Consider the following 21441-nt stretch of genomic DNA (forward strand, 5'->3'; position numbering starts at 1 on the left):
TGATACCTGAATAAAGAAGTTTCTAAAGCAAGTATCTGGCCTCTCGGGAGGTTTTTCAAAATTTTCCTCCAATAATCACACAGAGCCACAGCTTGTATATTTTGTCATCCTATTCCTAAAGGAGGTACACAGCCATAGATGCAATCTCCCAGAATAAGAGCTTGGGACACACAAAGATGGATCACTTTGCTGCAAATCTCTCAGACAGGTCTAGAGAGAAAGAAGAGGCTTTATTGTCTGTTTTTCTCCAGTGCTGAAAGTAATATTTTTAAGGTGTATCTGGTCACTCAGCAATGTCATTCTCATGGATTTTGGATGGAATACTCTTAATATATTTTGCCAGGCTAGAAAAATCCATGAACTTGAATTTATAATCCTATATAACAGCACTGAAAAATAGCTACCATTACTTGGTAATGTAAATCCCATATTCAGCCAAGAGGCAATAACACTATATGACAGGAAAAAAAAAAAAAAGGACAAAATAGACAATTACTGTGCTCAGGATCACTGCTGGGACACCTGAGTATAAGACACTACTTTTTTCATTAGTTAAGTAAAATATGGGAGAAAATTTACCACCTAAGCTAACAAGGCTGTGGTTTTAGTTTGTCTATATCCCAATATCATTTATAGGAGTCTTCAAAAATTTTAAATCAAAGTTTCTACAAATGAAATTATTTTAATTTCATTTGATATGTTCAAGTGGTGAAATTGCTAACAACTCTGAAAAAATAGTTTTCTACAAAGCAAAGTACTGCATCAATTAAAATGCAAAGTTAGAATAGGTAAAAATGCAGTTGACAGTTACAAAGCATAATATGCAGTGTTCTTTCTCATGCTCTAGCAGCATGTACTAACCAATAATTTTTTAAGTGGCATCTCTGATCTATTTTGAAAGTGTATTCATAATCACTAATGCAAAATTTTTCAAATATAGGCACCTAAGGTTAAGCATTTAAATAAAAATAGTCTCTTTCTGAAGAAAAAATAGGTTGTGACTGAAGTTAAAGAAAGTTACCAGGCCACTGATCCTGTGGATATGGAATTAAGAGTAAGAAAAATATACATGAAGTAATGTGATTGACATTCCCAGTCAAATTTAAAAGCACTGGTATACATCTTTCCTAGGCTGACAGAGAAAATATCAGATAGAACAATGTATGCATTAAAAAAAAATTAACATTTGTCAAAATGTTAAAAACAAATATTTTGACAAAATCTCTTAAAAAAACAAAACCAAACAACCACAAATATAATATGCTGCAGTGTAATCAGAATATAAATTCACATTATTGATATATTATCATGCTATATAATAATAATTAGGAAACAAGTGAAAGAGGTATTACCTGGTGCTCTGGAAAGCAAGTTGCTAGCAACCACAATCCTTGAAGTGTTATAATAGGTGAGAGAAAAACCAAAGTCAGCTAGACAGTGTTTAAGTGATGGATACTGCTTTTTTCTGCTCCCACATATTCCAGCCACAGTGTGTTCCAAATGCTATTGCCCTACCTGAAAATAAATGTTGATGTTAGCTCAGTATAATTTTCTATACCACCTATGGCAACAGCAAACACATACTGAATACTTAAGCAACAGCCTGATTATTCCATTGTCAGAGTTTCAGCTGGCAATCTTTGAGTCCTGTGCAAATGATATCCTGTAGCCTGTGTCTTCTGTACTGTACACTTTGCAAATGTTTTCTTTCGCAATATGGTTCAACACTGTAGAGAAAATTTTTATTTAAGATTTTGAAAACATTGTTTATTTACGATTTTATTCTACATCTCCAACAGTCATATAACAGCTTGTGGGTATTGTGCAAAACATTGCACAAACCTTAGTTAATGAACCTTTATAAGATTTTCATGCAAAACTGTATTAGATGTATTAAATGTGGGAAAAGGCAAAGATTGAGGCACCAGAGAGACAAATAATTTGAGGGTACAGTAACTGAGAGAAATGGCATATTCTTCTGACCACAGTGGTACAGATTTATTTGCTAAATTTAGTTATCAGTTAAAGGGCTTTGCTGTTTCAAGAATACATGACTTGCTGAAGGCTCAGGAACTGTGGAAATCCAAGATCATATTTAGGAGAGTTTAAGAGCAGTTCTAAATCCTACACTCAGCCCTAACAACCTATGCAAATTATGAAATTATGTAACAAAAGGCTATAATACTCATTTGGAATTACATGACAGGTATGCTAATGTATTACTGAGAATATTACAGAAAAGCACTGTAGTTTAGAATACTGTTTCATTTAAATTGTTGCAGTTATATGAAAACAGAGGAACACGCTGGTGGATCAGGATGTAATATAATGCCTAAAATACACCACACAACATTCATATTTCACTGTGTAGATTAACAACTTCTTGTCTGAAATAGAAACAGGTTTTAAAGAGCAAGTTACCAAAGCATATATCCTGGCCAAGTCCTGAGGAATTTTTTCTTCTCTTTTCAGTATTCTTCACAGATTTTCTTTCCAGCACCAGAAGAGGAGGAAGAATTCAGAGAAACATAAAGTAAGTTAAATCTGCCCTAATTAATTTAAGAGTTACAAAATTTACAGTGATCTGACATTAAAATAAATAAACATTCAGCTCATAAGATTTTATTTTTAAATGGAGCAATAATTCCTCCTTCCTTCACTGTGTAGCTGGTCTTCAGACCTCCTCCCACATCCTACCTCTGCATTTCATCAACAGATCAGCAACAGAGTGTTTCAAATGCAAGAACAAAGTAGCCTCTCCCCCACCTAAGTCAAAGACTGCAGAATCTAGGGAACACTATAGCTCTGCATCTGCCCTAAACTTTTCTCTCATTTAAAGAGAGGACCTGCTATTGAGATGGGATCATGGAAGCCAAGGTGTAAAAGGTGGCAATATCTGTACAGCTTGTGTCTAGGAAACACAACCAGTGTTCCTAGTCTCAGTTCTCTTGTGGTTTTCATAGCCTGTGTCATCTTCCTTAAAATACCAGAAAAAATGAGATTCTCAGCTTTCATTGTCAATAACTGTATCTCCACTTATTGTAGTCACATGGGCAGTTCTGAAGAGACTAACCCAGCAGTGCCCTGACAACTTGTAAGCCAGATACAAATAAAATTGAAACCCAAAATTCTTTTTAATATAATGATTTTTCTTTCAGATGATGAATTATGACTTCTAAGAAGCTTAGAGATGGAACTCTTGACTTTCCCTGACAGTGGAAGGGTATAATATTTGATATGTGTAAGAACATATATCACAGTATTTGCCTGGAACAGGTAGATTAGATGATCAGAATGGTATTTCCTGTTTTGATTCCCCCTCACTCATTTATCAGCAGGTGAGTATAACTTCATATAAACAGTGCATGTAAAAACTGTACTAAAAGCTTTATCAAGTAACATACAGAAAAACAATCAAAATAATGTGTGTTCAGAAAAACAGCAATCTGAAATTGTGGTATATAAAAAATGGATGCAAAGTGACAAAACCCTTGAGCTCCCTCTGTGTCTGTGGTTTGTGGTCAGAAGCTTGCCTCACTTCCCAGTTTATCTGCTGTGCATGATGATGCCAGCTACTCCAGTTGTGAAACTAGAGTATCCATGTGCCATGGACAGTTTCTACAGAGATCTTTAAAGCATACAGAACCGTTTTGAAGCGGTGCCACCCGGAGGTGAAAGAGAGCTTCTCATCCCCAATGACATCAGGGCTCATTTTTTACAACAGCTATAAAGATATCATAAATGCAAAAATCTCTTAAAGGTCTGAAAGTCCTATAATAGAAATGGTCCTGCAGAGAGGTCACCAGTGGGTGAGGGGAGGAGTGCAATCTGCACTGAGATTCCACCCTAAATTTAAAGCGTGGTTTCACATACTTGAGTCCCACAGCACTGAGGGTAGAATCTCATGGTTCATTTTGTTGCCCAGGGAAACAAGTCTCTTTGCTCTGTCAGAGGGCTTTGTGTTTCTCCTGTGCTGTAGGAAAATCAGTATTGAGACCTTTCTTCCCTAAACACACTGTCCCAATGAAGTCACATGAAACAGGCCCCCCAGCTGCCTCAGTGGCCCTTCATGAACACACCCCAGTTTATTGTTGTCTTTTTTTGTACTGGGGTCCTAAAAATGACGTAGTATTCTAGCTGCAAGCTAGACAAACTCTGCCAGGAGTGATCCTCCACCTGCAGTGAGGAAACTGCAGAACCCCTTAGAGTCCTGCTCCTCTGCTGACACAGGCTGATGTACAGTGTAATATCCATGCCCTAAGGAAAGGGAAGTCTGGAAATTCTACCTCTCTTTGTGTATTACCAAAGAAAAGTCTGTGTCCAGAAGCTAGAATAAGGTCCTGTCGCTCAGCACCCCATCAAAGTCTGTTTTCAATAAGATATCAAAGAAGCAGCAATTTTTGTAATGCCACCTGTGCCAAATAGCACAGTGTGGTGGCATGATTTGCTTCTAGAAATATCCCTTGTAGCCTCCCTATATGGACTTACCATGTAGCAAGCACATTTTAAAGTAATCCATACAAAAAGTAATAAGAAAATATAAAAGAAATAGAACAAAAATAACTGAAAGAAAAAAAAAAAAGAAGTATTCTATACTGTCAGAAAACAAATTATTCCTTGCCATTATCTTCACTGTTGATGCAAAGAGGCAAATGTCAATGGAATGTGAAGGAAAAACAGGAATGAAAGCAAAATAAAAATAGAATGAAAATATAAAATTTGGTATTAAGGTAAAAGAGGAGTTATTTGACAGTCTACTGATGCACCAAATCAATATCCTCTGCCAAGAGACAACTCCTACTTAGCTACAGAAGACACAAGAACTGTTCAGTGCAAATTTCACTTTAATTAGAGAGAGGGCATAGTGTGTTCAAACCCCAAGCACTCTGCTGGCATGAAGAACCAAGTTCAAAATCTGTAAACAGATTTTGCCAAGAATAAATGTATATATGGACAAATGACACAAATACTTTTTTTGTCAGAATTCCACTGAAATTCCATTATTGTAGAGAATGTTTCTGTTTCAATAAACCAAATTAACAAAAATATCCTTCCAGCTATCTTTCTGTGAATTTCTTACACCTTGTAAAAGGTACTCTTAAAGTATTAATGCCTACTGTCTCAAATTAGAGTCAGCTCATATTAGAAAAAAATACCTTGGATTTGTATTCATTAATTTCAACTGAAGAGAAGATTTTCAAGCACAGTTGCACCAGTTTAACTGTCAAAATTTTGAAGATGTACATAATAAAGTTTCTCATTCCCCTGCTAGACTTCAGCCCCCAAGCACTTCCCACTTAGCAGTTGATGGAGAAAACATCCTGTTTATACCCTTCATTCTAGTAAATAGTGTATGAAGTCATACCTGTTTGCAGGAGTGAACTATAAAATGGCAGAAGATAAAAAATTCAGTGGCACTTTTAGCACCTTTCAAATTATCTCTTGCAATGAGGATTCAAGTCTCATACAGCAGCTGTTTTCCTCCAGAAGAAACCTGTACTTTTTACCAAAAATATAGTGATCTGCTCTGTGTTTTTCCACATTTCAAAACTACCAGATGGGTTTGAGTTCTTCCTATGACTTTTTAACAGGGTCTCTCCCAAAAACAACGACAGCATGAAACTCAAAAAAATATCAAGAATCAAGTACTGCCAAGCCATTCGGTGCTGGAGCTTTGATAGCACTAAGAGGCTCCCTGGCCCTGACCAGCTTCACTCAGGACCCACAGTCTGCCCAGGTCTCAGCACCCACATCAGCTCCTGGGGCTGTCAGACCCTGCTCCAGTCGGGCTGCAGCAGAGCTGGTCTCCATCCCGGGGGAGGTGCCTGAGCCCCAGGGCTGCCCTGCTGCCTCCAGCTGCCCCACTCCTGGCCAGGGACTGCCTGGGGACACTGTGCAGCTCCAGAGGTCAGGGCCTCAGAAAGCCACCTGCTTGTGTCACACCTGACATTCATAAGTAACTAAACAGATAATCTGTTCGATCTACTGAGATAGCTACCGCACTGTCCTGCTACACAAAATCAATGAATGGCATAACAGCCTCAGTTGTGCAATTCCTGTAAAAGCCAACACAGAAGTACACAAGCACAGTGATGCTGTTGCCTGTCAGACACTACATCTTTGCCACTTCAAATATTTCAAGTGTGTGAAAGATGAAGGCAGATGAACATGAGTAGAAAGGCTATTTGATTACAATTATGGTTAATCTTAACTTATACTCTGCCAGCGTAGGCAGCTATACAGGACAGACTGTTTCTACAGTCCTGTAAAAGTACTCTACCAAAAATAAACGTGTTGATTATGCTCCGAAGGTTCTGCTACACCACAATGAAAGTATGAAGAGGACAAAAATTAAGACAGGCCCATACGGTACAAGCTTCTAGAACAGGAAAGAAAATCTGTTTCTAAAGGAGAATTACATGCAAAACCAAAAATACTTAGATTCATGATTTCAAGATGTATAAAACCAAGCATGTTTTATATATCTTTAGAACAAAGCCTGTGGCACTAAAAATTGCATGCAGATTTATAAGGGCTTTAAAATTAATATTAGCATTGCCCCTATGATATGCTGTGTTTCTGTGCACTAAGTAGTAAAGATCCTACATATCACCTTCTTTTTTAAGTCGTGGGATCAATAAGATGCTGTACAAACTTCCCAGTTACAGGCACATATCCAGCAGCAAAACAAGCATAAGCCACACACATTGAAACAATGAATCCAAAATGTTCCTCTTCTTTCTCCTTATTAATGATATATTGATGATATAAGCAGCAGAATGTACTGGACTAGTTGAAGAACAGCTAAGAGAGAAGGCAGAGTATTGCAGTCACATGAATCTGCTGTCAAACACTCTGCTGCTCCCTAAATTAGGGCTTTTGCATCATCTCACACCAATTCTTAAAACAGGTCAAATAGTCTGGAAGACACTAAACTCCATCAGGGTATGTGACTTGGCGCCACAGGGCCTAAAACAACACAGAATTCCTCTGTTGATGCCACTCTTCAACCTAACCAGTGGCAGGAGCATAGAGCAGGCACAGAGAAAGCATCTGACTTAATTACTGGGGGAACAAGCAGCTACTGTATTACCAGTGCCTTAAGTGAGGACATCCCTGTTATCAGAATAAGTGCTTCTACTTCATATTCTTTGCTTCAGAGAAAATATGTAGCTGGACAAAAATGCTGATCTGAATGCTTTATTCTTCCTCCTTTGCTGAAATCTGTATCACAGCTATCAATGACACATCCTTAAAGCTTTGTGCCAAGGCAAGCAAAGGAAAAAAATATGTTCTGACTCTAGAATCTTACCAAGTGATCTTCATGAGTCTGGCACAAGACTAGGATTATTCACCTAAGAAAGGGCAGAGCTGGGATCCCAGCTCACTCTCACTGAAAAGAAACATTTTCTCTAAAACACAGATCACCTTTCATGGCTATAAGTCCGCAGAACTTCTACAAACAAATACCAGAAGGGCTTTGGAGTTTGCCTGAACAGTGTTTCTCACCTCACAGATAAGTTCATCTGTGATAAGTTAAATAAAATTACTAAGAGTTTCATAATATTTTGTTATTAAAAGAAAAGCATACCTATCATTTGAATTATCTGCAATGGTTGCACACTTCTTTCTGTATGCAAACATTAGAAATCATGTAACACACAATTCAATAAGATGTAGCAAGCAGAAAGTTTCATCCAATAGTGTCTTTCTCAAGGCCTTAAATTCTCGTTCTTAGCAACAAAACTAGCAGAGGCACTACTCTAATCCCTTGTGAGCCGTTCAGCCTTCTTGTAAGCTCAGTCTCACAGATGTGAGACCCAAGTAGCAAAGGGGCTGCCCAGGCACAACATCTTGCTCAGCTATAGAGTATCATCATATTGTAAACAGAGATTAACAAAGAACTACTTCTTCAAGTCAAACAGAGCTTAAAATATGCAATATTTGAAAGAAAGGACATTATGAATCTATCACAGCATTTACATCATGAATTGTAATAAGTGTTAGGAGTATCTCTCTAGTAGTCTACTTCTAGCACACTTGTTTTCCTATTAAACACATAGCTGTAGGATTTTTGCAACCCCAGGACACTGAATTCTAAATTACCAAAATATTAAATTTTTGGTGAGCAAACAGTAACATAAAAGTGGTAAAGGTTTTATATACAAAACCACTGAAGAGCTAGATCACCCTTTGTACAACTAGAAAAAATATATGAAAAAACCTGCCTTGCTGCTATAACATTCAGTAGGGTAACTCATTCATCTTCCATCTGAATTTTCTTAGGAGTAAGAACTGAATACCTTTGATTAAAACAGCCAGGCTTGACAAACAAGTATATTTATTTCCTTGAGTCATGACCAAATTTCACACCCTACCCTTTGTCAGATTCCTACAATTTCAGCCAATCTCATCAGTCTAACCCAAACACATCATCTTTGTCTCCCCCTTCCTCTAAAAGGGGCTCTTAAAACACTCAACATGTCATTGTCACCCCAAATCCTGTTCTTCTGTAGCATTTGTTCATCCACTTGAAATCAGCACAACCATCCTCATCTCCCAAATAATCACACTATGTCAGATGAAAACAATGTTGCGTCTAATTATTAATTCTAAGCCACCAAGTCATTGAAATACTGGAAACCATTGAGATCTGAAACCCAAGATCACAACTTCAGGCATATTCCAGGTACTCGAAAGTATATCTGTATTATTAGGTCTGTTAAATCCATTCGTTCTTGGTTCTCATTCCAGCTCTCTGCACAACACCAAGACCTTACCTTATCCATAAAACATCACTTCCTAATTTTCCCTTCAGTTCATACCAATCACATAGTGATTTTTAATAGCTTCATAGCCAAAAAAATCACTACAGATCTTATTTCATCTCTTCATAAATTCCTTCACTTTAATATATACAAAGTATATCACATATTATTTAAAGTAACCCTTAGCTACTTTATATAAATGAATTTCTTCCTACAGCTAATTACTTCTTAAAAGCAACTTTAAACATCTTTTTCTGCCTGTATCAGATATCTCTAGGCACATTCTAGAGCATCTCTAAGAAGATCAACCCAACACAACAGGCTGGATAATATTCACGGGTCCAGAAGCAATATCTTGTCTGCTCAGTTGCACATCAGTCACAGAAAGTCCTGTGGCCTTCCCTACATTCCCTAGACAGAGATATTGCCAATGTTTCCAAATGTATTTTTCCTGATCAGAAATTATGATAAATGTTAATGATACTGTCCCACTGAGCTTCAAGAAAGTCTTCCTAAATCTGCCAACTGCAAGTGCTTATGGGAAGGGTATTCCATGAACCCAAGAAGAGTTACATTTACAGCTGTGATGACACAATGAATATAGAACAAACATATAGAATATGACACAAAATATAGAACAAAATTAGAACAGCTAATTATAGTCCTGGGATTTACCCTAGTGGCATCTCCTGGATTCAGCTACTGAATTCAGGTTTTCCAATTTTGGTGCAGAGATTGCCTTTCTTACCATTCTATCTCCTTGACTAATACAGTGATTGAAAAAAAAAAAAAAACCAAACAACAAGAAAAACAAAAACATATTAATTGAAAACTGTCTATTCAATAGCACCTCCTTGCCCCAATGACTTAAAACTTCTGCATCCTCGTTCAAATGTTTATATATAGCCTGGCTGCTGAGCTGTACATACTGCAGCAAGTCTTCCACCTGCTGGACAAAAGGCAACACTAAGCTTCCTTAACAGGAAACAGATGCAACAAATATCTGAGAACAACACAATGACAGACGAAAAAAAAAAAAAAAAAACAACGAAACCAAACACAAAAAGGCAGCATCAGGGTGCCCTTGTTCTTGTCTAAGCGCAGTAAGTAAATAAAGGTGAAAATGCAGCCATCCGAATAAAGGGAGACAGAGGTCAAGCATCTGTGGCCAAGGAGGAGCTGTTCTACTTACCCAGTATTCCTCATTTTGCAGACTGTTTTTACAAGGTCTCTTCATTTGTGCTTTTACAAAGGAGCTGCATTACTTGGAATGGAAATACAGCAGACTTTCTGCCTTTTGGGCTGGTAACCGCCCTAATCAAGCAAGTAGAGAAATTTCCCTCTCTGTGCTCTCTGCCTACCTCAGGTGGATGGCTGAATCCGAACATCATGTATTCTGTGATCCTAAAGCAGCTGAGCAATTGCCAGATTCCCATGCCCTCGAGCAGGTTCAGACGGGCTGCCAGGCTAAACGCTGAAGTTTTTCACTCCCGGATCCAGGCAGAGGGAGGACTGCTCCCTGCGCTCCCGGGGAGAAGAGCCATGGTGCTGTGCCCGAGGGTGGGGAAGGGGGAGATGCTGCTCCCTGCACAACCTGCAGCTCAATCAGCCATGGAACAGCCTTTCAGCCGCGTGCAGCTCTGTATCATACACTAGGGTGTTATCTACTCATTCAAAAAATGGAACATGGTCTTAACTAAAGTTCACTCCGATCTTTCAAAGCTCAAATACTTTGTTATTATGTAGCTTGCTTTGAGACCCCTGGCAGCATTTTTCCCTGAGGTATTGCCTAAACCTTGAGTCAATCAAGGATGTGAAAGGAGAATCTGCAGGTCTCCTTTGGTGTTATCCACTCTCCTCTAAAAGGTACACATCATCAAGAGGAAGGACAGCTGTGAAATTTCAACCAAAGTCAGGAAAAGATGGGTCACAGTGCCTTGTGGGACCATTCAGAAATCTTAAATGGGATTAGCAGACATTACTAATAATGAAAGCTGAGCCAATAAGATGAGATTTATCATTTCTAGATCTTGATATCAAGAGTTCTACCCTTTTTTTTTTTTTTGTCGCTGTTGCATAGAAAATTATGCTCATTACGATGCCCTTAATTGTCATAGGCATAAACAGGTCTCAGTGCTTCAAGATTTATCTTCAGAAATTAAGGAGCAAACAAAAGGTGCAGAAGAAACATGTCAGAGACTTCATAATTGATGCTGCCAAAGACACCACAAAAGAGCCCTCCCCATACATCTGTACACACCGCGCACACAAAAGCACAAAGAGATTCATATCTGTATCAGCTATCTTAAAGGTTCAGCGTCACAAAGTTAATCATAGTTTAGTGATAATAGCTGCAAGAAAATATTTTTAAAGCATAATTTGTAAATGAGACAGTTCCTCAAGAAGCCACAATTTGAGAGAAAAATCATTCCAAACGTAAATAAACTTACATGTAATAAAACTAATTGCAATCATAAAAAATCATAGAAACCATAAAAGAATCATAAAATAAACACAATGTAAAAAGATTGACAATTATTTTTAAGTAAACCGGGAATAAAGAGAAGGTAATGGTGTTAACATAAATTTTCTGTGATAATTTGGGCACAGAAGAAATGTACAATGAATAGCTCACTAGCCTGTTTTATGCACAATAAATCAGATGCAGTCATACCCTAAGGCTGATGAAATCCTATTTTTTCAGAAATATTTAAGGAAGCTTCTATATAAAGCTTTAAATTTGGATATTATTTGTTCAGTCAGCTTGGGACCATGTGTTAGAAAAGCAAGTGGCAGAGGAATGCTTCATAATTTTCAGGTCAGTGGATGCCACAAAATACTCAGACATAAGGAAAGTCAGTCTGTATCATTAACAGCAAATATAACTGAGATATTTTCAATGCTATAAGACTTGCCAACCTTTAAAAAAATCCTGCATAAAACAAAACAGTTCCAGCATCAGTACTAAGTGAATAAGAAAGCTAAGAACAGTAATTACATGCTGATTTATGTGTGTTTACATTACATCATGGGAACTGGTCTGATAGATATTTTTTTTGATGTTGTTACAAGTCCAGCTGATAGTAACAAATCGTGTCAGTGCAGCATGTTCAGATCCCCAAATTAAAGCAATTTCATGCTTGCTCCACCCAATGCTCTTATCATTCTTACTGAGATGGCAGCCAAGGCCAGGCTGGCTGTGTATCTCCCACCCAAAAGCACTGGTGCGTGCTTAAAAGCAGGGTATGCTCAGCACTGAACTAACAAAACCACAAGGTATCAGGGCATAAATCTTTTTTTTTTTTTTTTTTTTTTTAATGGGAGTCTATAGGATCAGTTCTCATCACCTCCATCTTAACACTTCTGGAAGAAAAAAAAAGTCACTAGGGAAGATGTGAAGACCGGGAAAAGGCAAGTAAGGAGAAGGACAGCGTTCACTGACACAGAGCAATCAAGATCACATGGTAACATGGACACAAGCAACCCCAACTCGTTTTAAGATAAGCAAATGAAAGTCATTCATAGGAACAAAGACAATGACTTCTGCTCTGGTGATGAGAAACACTGAAAAGAGTGGTCAAATTAACATGTAGTCTTAGTGAATTCTGGGCCCAGAGGGGCCACTGTGATTCTGAAATGTTTAAAATGAAAACTACTAAGCAGAAGCAGAAAGCAGGAGCACACTAGTTCCTTCAACTCCGTGTTTGGCAGTGTTGCATCCTTCTTTTTTTTTAAAGCATAACCTGTTTTCAAGCTAACATGTTAAAAAGAACACTGATCAAGAGTAATTACATCAAAAATGTGTACAGGGATGATTTAGAGGTTTGATGGTGCAGGATTTAGAGATTCAATCATTTCAGCTTAACAGAAAAGAGCTGAAGAAATGATTTGATCATTTTCTTTAAGAGCCTGCATGGCAAACAGAGGCACTGCAACATTTTTCAAGTTAGTAAAAAAGATGTAGTAAGACCCAAAGGCTGAAAGTTGAAGCCAAATATTCAGAAGATAAATATTAACAATGACAGTGCTTACCTGTTGGTTAAACCATTTTCCCCCAATATTGAACAGAAATAGCTAAGACTCTAAGATTATTCTGAATATTGAAGTAATACGGGTTCTTTTTTAATTGATGCACTTACATAATATATTGTATCATGTATTATTCAATCATATATTACTATAATTTTCACTACAGGACAGTTTTTACAGTACAGGACAGATAAGCTATCAGATTGTATCAGATCTAATTATGAATGACATAAAGATGTCTTATTAAAATAGACGGTAATAATATTTTAAAAATAAACGTGTTCAAGATGCAAATGCCTAGATCAGCTGTATGTCAAGGTACAGTTCAATTTCTGACCAAAGACTGCTAACAATGTAAGACGATTGTTTTTGCATAGACTTCCAAAAAAATCATCCTCAACTATAGATGAGGTCTGGAAAATAATATTTCCAAGGGATAAATCTTAACAATGGGAGGGAAAAAAAGTCCTTAGAATAAAATTCTTGGAAAAGCTTCTACAAAGATTTGGCAGTACGACTTGGGGAAAGAAAACATACTGGGAAGATAACGAGTAGTGTAAGCAAATAAATATCCTGATTTACACACTGCAGGTACCTAAAACTCCCAGTATTTCATTTGCAGAAAGAAAATTAAGTATTTAAAATATTTTCATATCTCTTCATGTATGAAGATGTGTGCATTGAATACACTAAAATGCTCTTTACTGGCAATGATTTGCATCACTTTGTAAATTCTAAATTAAAGCCAAAACAAAAAAAGGTTAAAATTAAAATATCATTCCTGTTCTCAAAGATCAATTGTTTGGCCTTTTTTAAACTTCCTGTTTTGCTCTATAGGAACTCTTCTTTATCACACTTGATTCACGGAACATGCTATTATTGTTTTGCTTTGCTTTACTCCCCATCAGCAAAAACACTACTGCACCTGAACAAGACTCTAAACCCCTTTTCCATGCATGTTTTCTCACAGAATTAACTGACATCAGTAGATTGTTTGCTTTTAACCCTGACATCCCCCCTCCAACCTATTTTTGAAACTATTTTTATTTTAGGATGTCCTGACTGATACTAAATTGGAAACCCTGGTGTGAATTTTATAGAACACTATTTCCTTTTATAGAGGATGTTCACAGCTAATCTGTCATCTAAAGGGCAGACAGAGGCCAGAAGGTTAGGAAACCAAGACAGGTGGCCCAGCAGCAGCCTGAAATCCAAACTTTTTTGGCATTGTGTGCTTAATTATGTTGCAAGGAATCTGAGTTTTTACCCACTATTCCATGGTTTATTAACACTAAAAACACCTCAACTCTGTAACAGAATGGGCAAACATTGAGCAACTTCTTGCAGAACAGTTCTTCCACCCAAGTAAAGATGGACAGCAAATCCCCCATTTCCCACAGATCTTTTCCCAAGAAGTTATGCCAGGAAATGAAGAATCCACATTTGTTCAGGCTTCCCCTCAGCCCTGCAAACACACACTTGTGTTTCTATGTTTACAACTTGCTTTTAAAAAAAACATATTTACCTCATCAGCATGTGATGCCAATCCCCCCCTCAATTTATTATTATTAATAATGTAACAGAATGAAATTATTGTTCTATTCAATACCACTTTTCAACCACTAAAAATTACTAGTTTTGTACTTGCCATCTAAGCCAGTGTAAACACGTGGCAGGGCCACATTGTCACCAAAGCAGCCACAAACTGAGGGTCTTTGACTCCTCCTTCTCCGTAGCACATCAGCTGTCTCCAGGAGGCCCACATGTGTTTTTCCACAATTCTTACATCCTGGTAAGACCAAGTGATTCTGCAGACAAAGCATAGTTTGTCCTTGTGCAGACAAGACAGGTTGGAGAAACAGGATTCTGTAGAAAATTCTGTACAATTGATCTTAGATTCTACAAATTCTACAATTCTGTAGAATTGCATCAAGGACAGCAGCAGAGAGAAATGGGTTACATTGGATCACATGGAGCTACTGTGCCAAGATTGCACTTAACTCCATGAGCTGGAGTATTTAGGCAGTAATCAGCAAACAGGATTTCCACTGTGCCACACATGTGCAATGTAGCTATCATCCAAATGATGCAGTAAAAATATCCTCTTGCTCCCAAAAAAAGATGTGGAGCAGTAGCAAGTCCTACTTTGGACTTAAAATGCTACATGAGCTATTCAGCTCAACACTTGCAAATCTACATCACTCATGGCATCAAACACCAGCTCCAACCCATCAAACCAGTATGGAACACTCAAATATGCTCCAACAGCACTTTTGCTTTCACATCAGCCTTCCATTATGTTGAGGGTTTTTGTTTGGGCGCACAATCTGACTTTGAAGGCCTCAGTTAGCAAATGTTCAGAAAATTTCCTGAAGGCCAAGCTTTGCAGAAAATCAACTGTTTAACCACTGTGCTGAACTCAAATGCAGACATCCTGCTAAAGATACCACCCAAAGTAGTTAACTTACTGAAAAAAGTTTCTCATTTTGAACACAAGTAATGCTTTTATACCATTATCACATTGCAGGCAGACACCAATCTAGTATTTGGGGAAGGGACTTGCAAAACATAGAAAGAAAATATAAATGTCTGTGTTGAAGTGTATGTCTGCAAATGGGATGGAAGTAATTGTTTTAGTAAAAATAATTGCCATGACACAAAATAACTGTTCATCTGTATTACCATTTATTATCTACCACATATAAACTATTTTGCCAAAAAGGATACACACTGCAGACAAAGTGCAGAAATTCAAGATAGGATGTACATTTTGAGAAAATTCCTGACTTTTTGTTCCTGACAATTTCTCTGTCTTCCCAGACACATAAGATAAACATAGCTAGACTGACTTCAGCATTTTATGGGTTATAGCCCTCAGCCCCAAAATCTGCCAAAACCTGCATGCACAGAGATAAGATATCAAGAATTAAAGAAAAAAAATTGTTTTCCCTTCTGCATTTTTCTACACTATCCCAACTGTTAAGAGTTTCTCACAGAAGTACATTTTATTTGTAGAAGTATTCTTTCTAATTTGGACTCCTGCAAGTAACACCAAATGAAATCATCAGTGTATCTATCAACAAAAGCTGCAGCTTTCGGAAGTGAATCTTCTTAACAGTTTTTCCACACTTTGATTTTAACTTGGGAGGTCTTTGAATACAAGAACAGGATGTCAGACAAATGGAAGACAAATTTTATAATCTTGAGAACCATGATACTTGACCCATAAATGCCAAACTAATCAGCTTCTTGATTCTCTCTTCTCCCAGTGGCCCTATACTCTTTTTCTGCACAAAATTTGCCATCTCTTTTTTAAGGTAGAAGTAACAGTTCTACTAATTGAAAGGTTTTAGTAATTAAAAGGTTCGACAGTGATTATAAAATATTCTATTTGCTGAATTGAGGGCATGCCATTTTGTGTTATCTTGAAACATGTTTTTACACCAGTTAAATATGATTTGTCAACAATTACCCTTATTTTGGTTTAGCATGTCCTTTGTAAATTAGAGCAGTTCCTAATGCAATCTTGCCAAGTATTTTAGCTCTGGAGTTTGCAAGCCCCTAAGCTATCATCAATTTCACAAGTTTCTTAATTTACACCTGCTGAGATAGGATCAGCAGACTTGGGTTTGTTTAAATGAAAATTTCTGTTTGGATTACAGAGGGAGGCTGCCTACCCATGGGCATACACACTTTGGGATAAACAGCCACCATAGGTGGCCACTCTACAAGTGAAAAACATTACAGACAGTTGGGTGTACAGATAAAAAAAAATAAATTAAGGTACACTACAAGACAAGCATTTGCATTTACTGTATTTCAAACAATGCAACACTGATTTTGTTTAACTCAGCATTACACTTCCACAAGCATTATAAAGGTCTTCAAAGACAGGGTACTGCAGTGATGTGTATGAGAGAACAGTTATGCACAGACCAAAGCTTTCAAAACTGACTAGCAGTTGTTAGCCTATTTGTATCAATTTAATATCTTATTTTCAAGAGCCCAATTACTCAGTTTTGAGAAACACAAATCAACAAAACCATTTCCACATATATATGGCATAAATGCATGTTAGAGTATTTTTAAATTAATAGGAACTTTATTTTCAAGTTTGTTATTAATAATCTTTACCCCAGAAGTTTGCTTTCAGTGAATCTTTTTAATAGGCAGAATCAAGAACTGTTATTAATTAATTATGAAAAAATATATAAAATGTATTTCCAGAAAATACTTTAATGGTACTTCTAAAGAAAGAATAAAACAATCAAAAAAAAAAAAAGTCAGAATATAGCTTTGTTTTGTAAATTAAAGAAGCAGTCAAGTATTATAAAGTCAAGTTTACTAAAGAAACTACAGAAATCTACATCACCCATTTCTTTAGTTTCTACAACTAAAAAAATCTGCATTAAGTAAAACTTTACATAATATTATCACCTTTTCTGCAAATGCATTTATGATGAAAACAACTAATTTAATCCAGTTTAGAATGTTTGGATTAATCTAAAGAAAATGTACTCATAATTTACATTGCCTGAAGACTTAAATACTTCATCATGATTGGCTATGTTAAATACTTTTTTATATTGTTGGGGATTTTCTTCTAATATGATTCAACTACCATGTTTTATTTAGAGATTTGCTCCCGACTGCAGTGTATTTAAATAAATTTGGCAACTAGGAGCATAACATGATAACCTAGCCCTGTAAAAGGTTAAAGTCAACAATTACAAAGCTTTTGGTTGTGAAAACAACCAGTAAATCTTGAGGTAAGCCAATAACATTTTCTTCTATCTTCTCACCAATTAAGTGAGATCCTGTTTCCTAGTCTGAGGTGCATGTAGGTTATCAGGTGTGTGTGTGTGCCTTTAGGATTAGTCATGTTCATGGCAATAAAATTAGCATGAAGAACAGGGAAGAGTTTACGCAGTCCAAGTCCAGCTTTTCCATGTCACAAAACACTACACAGTCATTTCATTTCCACTGACTGCTGCCTGGACATTCACTACAGGAATAATTATGAATCAAGTGCAGAGTGTATCAGACAAGGTCACTGTCTTTAGCTCTAATAGATACTAAATTAAATTACTTACCATAAGTCATCTCTGTTTCTCACTCTCTTCTGAAGGCATGACTGTAGAAAAATTTACAGGTACATGGGAATTGAAAACATCAACAATTAGCAGGCTTACCAGCAGTGGAAAACAGCTCTAGGGCTGTGATATTTTTCCCTGAAATTTGCTTAACTATTTTTCTCTAAAAAGAACTGCTAGAGCAACAATCTTATGCTCAGCACTGCTGTGGCAGCATCTGGAATCCTGCGTCCAGTTTTGGGCCCCTCACTACCACAAAGACATTGAGATGCTAAATGTGTCCAGAGAAGGGCAACAGAGCTGGTGAAGGGCCTGGAGCATGAGTCTTATGAGGAGCACCTGAAGGGCTGGGGTTGTTTTGTCTGGAGAAAAAGAGGCTCAGGTGGGTCCTTATCACTCTACAGCTACCTGAAAGGAGATTGTAGAGAGGTGGGGTTCATTCTCTTCTTCCAGGTAACAAGTGACAGAATGAGAGAAAATGGTCTCAAGTTATGCCAGGGGATGTTTAGATTGGATATTAAGAAAAATTTCTTCACAGAAGGCACTACCAGGCATTGGAACAGGCTACCCAGGGGCATGGTGGGTTCACTGCCCTGGAGGCATTTAAAAGACCTGCAGATGTGGCACTCAGGGACACGGTTTCTTGTGGGCTTGGCAGTGCTGAGTTAGCAGTTGGCCTCGATAAAAAGTGTCTTTTCCAACCTAAATGTTTCTATGATTGTAATGACATGCCCTTCTCTATTCAACAGCTAGCACCTTGCTATTAAGGAACTCTCTACAGGAGACTATCAGCAAACAGAGGTACCAAGTACTTTATTTAATAGGCACTAAATTGTAAAAAATACTTATCCATTCATTTTTCCAGGTAAGCTGCAGTGGGGGGAAAAAATGAAAGGTGATAATTTTTTATATTTTTATGCACATATATACACATTTCTTTCCACTGTAATGCATGCAGAAAACTGAATATAGCTTTGTTTTGTAAATGAAAGAAGCAGTCAAGTATTATAAAGTCAAATTTACAACTAAAGAAATCTGCATTAAGCAAAACTTTATGTAATATTATCTAAACTTTACATAACATTATGCTATGATACTCAGTTTTGCTCCCTACATGCTTCCAAAAATCATAACTTCTCTTAAATGGGAATGAAGTGAGTATTATTCTTCCTTTACTCAAATCTCTGACTTTCATAATGGCTGATCTCTTAATTGCAATCTCTTTCTGAGTTGGGGGGCTTTTATATTGTACTTAATTACACAGTATCTGCTGTGGGGTTCTTTTCTGGTTGTCCTCTTCCACAATGCAGATGATAATCTTAAAAGAATATAATGTTATATGAGTAAAAATATAAGATTCCAGACAATTTTGTACTGACAATTTCCCACTTGCTCTATGAGATCAAATATAAATTCAAAGTCTGATCTTTGCTTTAGAAAAATTTTCACTTTAAATTTGCAGATGCGGCCATGCATTCAATGACTTTAACTTTCTGACCAGACATTACAGAAATTAGTGAGGTCAGGCACTCTGTAAGAATAAGATGTGCCCCTGCATGCATGACTCCTTATGTTAATGAAAATATTAATATAAAAATATTAATGCAAATTTTAGAATGGAGTCACACAGAGCATATATTGCAAGAACTGATTATAGATGTTCAGCAGCATGTGGTGCTCCCTGTGAAATACTATATAAAATATTTAATAAACTAATTTCTGTAAAATTACATATAATCTCATGACCAGCACAGTATATTGCCTACCAGTGCCAAGAGGAGGTGCCTGCTCCTGTACAGGTACTCTAAGATGGGGAAGAGTGTGTGAGGTTACTGATGGTGAAATGGGGAAGAGTCTGAGGGAGCTGAGTACCTGGGATTAATTGAGAGGAGCAAGTGAAAAAAGAGCTGGTGGAGTCCTCAACTGTACAGCTGGGTGAGGGGGTTGCCCTGAGGGGCCACCAGATAGGAATTCCCTGTGGGATTCTGTTGTACCTAGCTCAGTTCTTTTGCCTACAGTCTGTTGCACACCGTTCCCTCACTGCTGGGGTCCAATTCAAGAAACAAGAGAGTAGCCCTACTGTTGTACCCTGTTTACCCATTTGAAGAACTGCATGTCATTTTGCTGATAAAGCAAAACACATGTCATGACAATCTCTGAAATACTAATTAATAACACCATATTTTTGTATTGTGAAAGCAATTTCTTAAATGCAAACAATTCCATTTGCATTGAAAACACTAATGCTACTTCATTTATGTTAGGGGGGGAAATAAGTTTAGACAAATAATTTTGCCTCGTGACCAAAGAGAACTAACTAATGGTCACCATCATTTGTAAGCAGAAATTGAGCCTTCAGTCTCTAATCACAAATGATGTTTTCAAAGCTCTGCCCCCACCCTTAGGTTATCTCTTTCTTCAAGTGTGGTGTACAAACATAGATGCAGTGCTCACCTGAGGTCTCTTATAGTGAAATAATTAACTCCTGGGTGTCACACATGTTCTTCTTCATGCTTGCCAAGATGACCTCTGCTTTTTTTTCACAGCAGCTTTGTTGACTCAGATCATTAGGAATGTGATGAAAAAAAGAAAGAGATTAAGGTAATGTATGTTATTTTACACTGCAGGGGACTGGGAATGTAACTGCAGTCAGTTATTATGTCTCAGATGAGGTGCAGTAATTCTCCACCAAGAAACAGCAACTACTCAAACTGTTCTAACTGCACTATTCATAACTCACAGTATTCTGCTGAATAAATGGCTTAATTCATGTTCAACTGTTGCCTTAAGATTCTTCCCCTTCTCTGTTGTAACAGCATTCACAAAGTCAGTTATTATTTTATTTATATTTGTGCTTTCCTTAATTGAAGCTCTTCTTGCTGATAGCAGGCTATTTCTACAAATTACCAGGATAATTTTAGCTTCTAATTTTATAATTTATAATGTTTTCAGCCCTACCCAAGCTGGCAAAATCCAGACATTTTGTTAAAATTTTCTGACTCATTATTAAATACAAAAAAGTAAAGAAATGGGCCTGTATAATGATTCCATCTGAAAGAACTTTTATAGGTAAAGGCACAGTTAACTGTGATTATCTGTGATTTAATCCGGTCCATGTCTCTCCAGTTTAGGGGAAGTAACATATAACAACCTTAAAACTTCTACTATCATCAAGCTGCATATACTACTTCTCCCTTAAACACTCAAGCACTTACTCTGCTATCACAGGAAATCATGCTGAATTGATAAAATTTATTCTTGAAAAATCTGTTTGTTTTTGTTTTGTTTCTTTATCCTCTCACTACTTGTAATGTTAACTGTTTGGCTTAATATCTTTCTGATTATCAGCATTAGACCAAAGGATTTGCAAATGTCAAGCTTTCCTTAAGAAAAATATTATGTCCCTTTTTTATTTCAGGGAATCTTCTTAGGAATTCTGAAACAGAATATCATGACTATTCTCACTAAGTTACCTCATATTTTTAGATTTTCCACAATCAGTTTCCACCAGTGTCAACATCATTATTTTTAGAAAATTGGACTTTGCAAAA

At 37.0% G+C, this 21441-nt stretch overlaps 1 protein-coding gene and 1 long non-coding RNA gene across 2 annotated transcripts in view; both read right to left on the reverse strand.

The window, feature by feature from the left end:
* The window catches only part of RP1 (RP1 axonemal microtubule associated), a 194967-nt gene extending 191377 nt beyond the window's left edge, over positions 1–3590 (reverse strand). The window contains exons 1-2 of the mRNA XM_068188719.1: positions 3539–3590; positions 1353–1511 (exon numbers count right to left, since the gene is read on the reverse strand). The gene's annotated coding sequence lies outside the window, so the exon portion shown is untranslated. The remainder of the gene's footprint in view (positions 1–1352; positions 1512–3538) is intronic.
* A 10890-nt stretch (positions 3591–14480) lies between these two features.
* Positions 14481–18194, reverse strand: LOC137477604 (uncharacterized). The gene is made up of 3 exons (XR_011001120.1): positions 18045–18194; positions 17891–17931; positions 14481–14605 (listed from the first exon to the last, which is right to left on the reverse strand). It is a non-coding gene; the product is annotated as an uncharacterized lncRNA (long non-coding RNA).
* Positions 18195–21441: the final 3247 nt, after the last annotated feature.

Source organism: Anomalospiza imberbis, chromosome 1 (genome assembly GCF_031753505.1).
Source record: "Anomalospiza imberbis isolate Cuckoo-Finch-1a 21T00152 chromosome 1, ASM3175350v1, whole genome shotgun sequence".
Lineage (NCBI taxonomy): Eukaryota > Metazoa > Chordata > Aves > Passeriformes > Viduidae > Anomalospiza > Anomalospiza imberbis.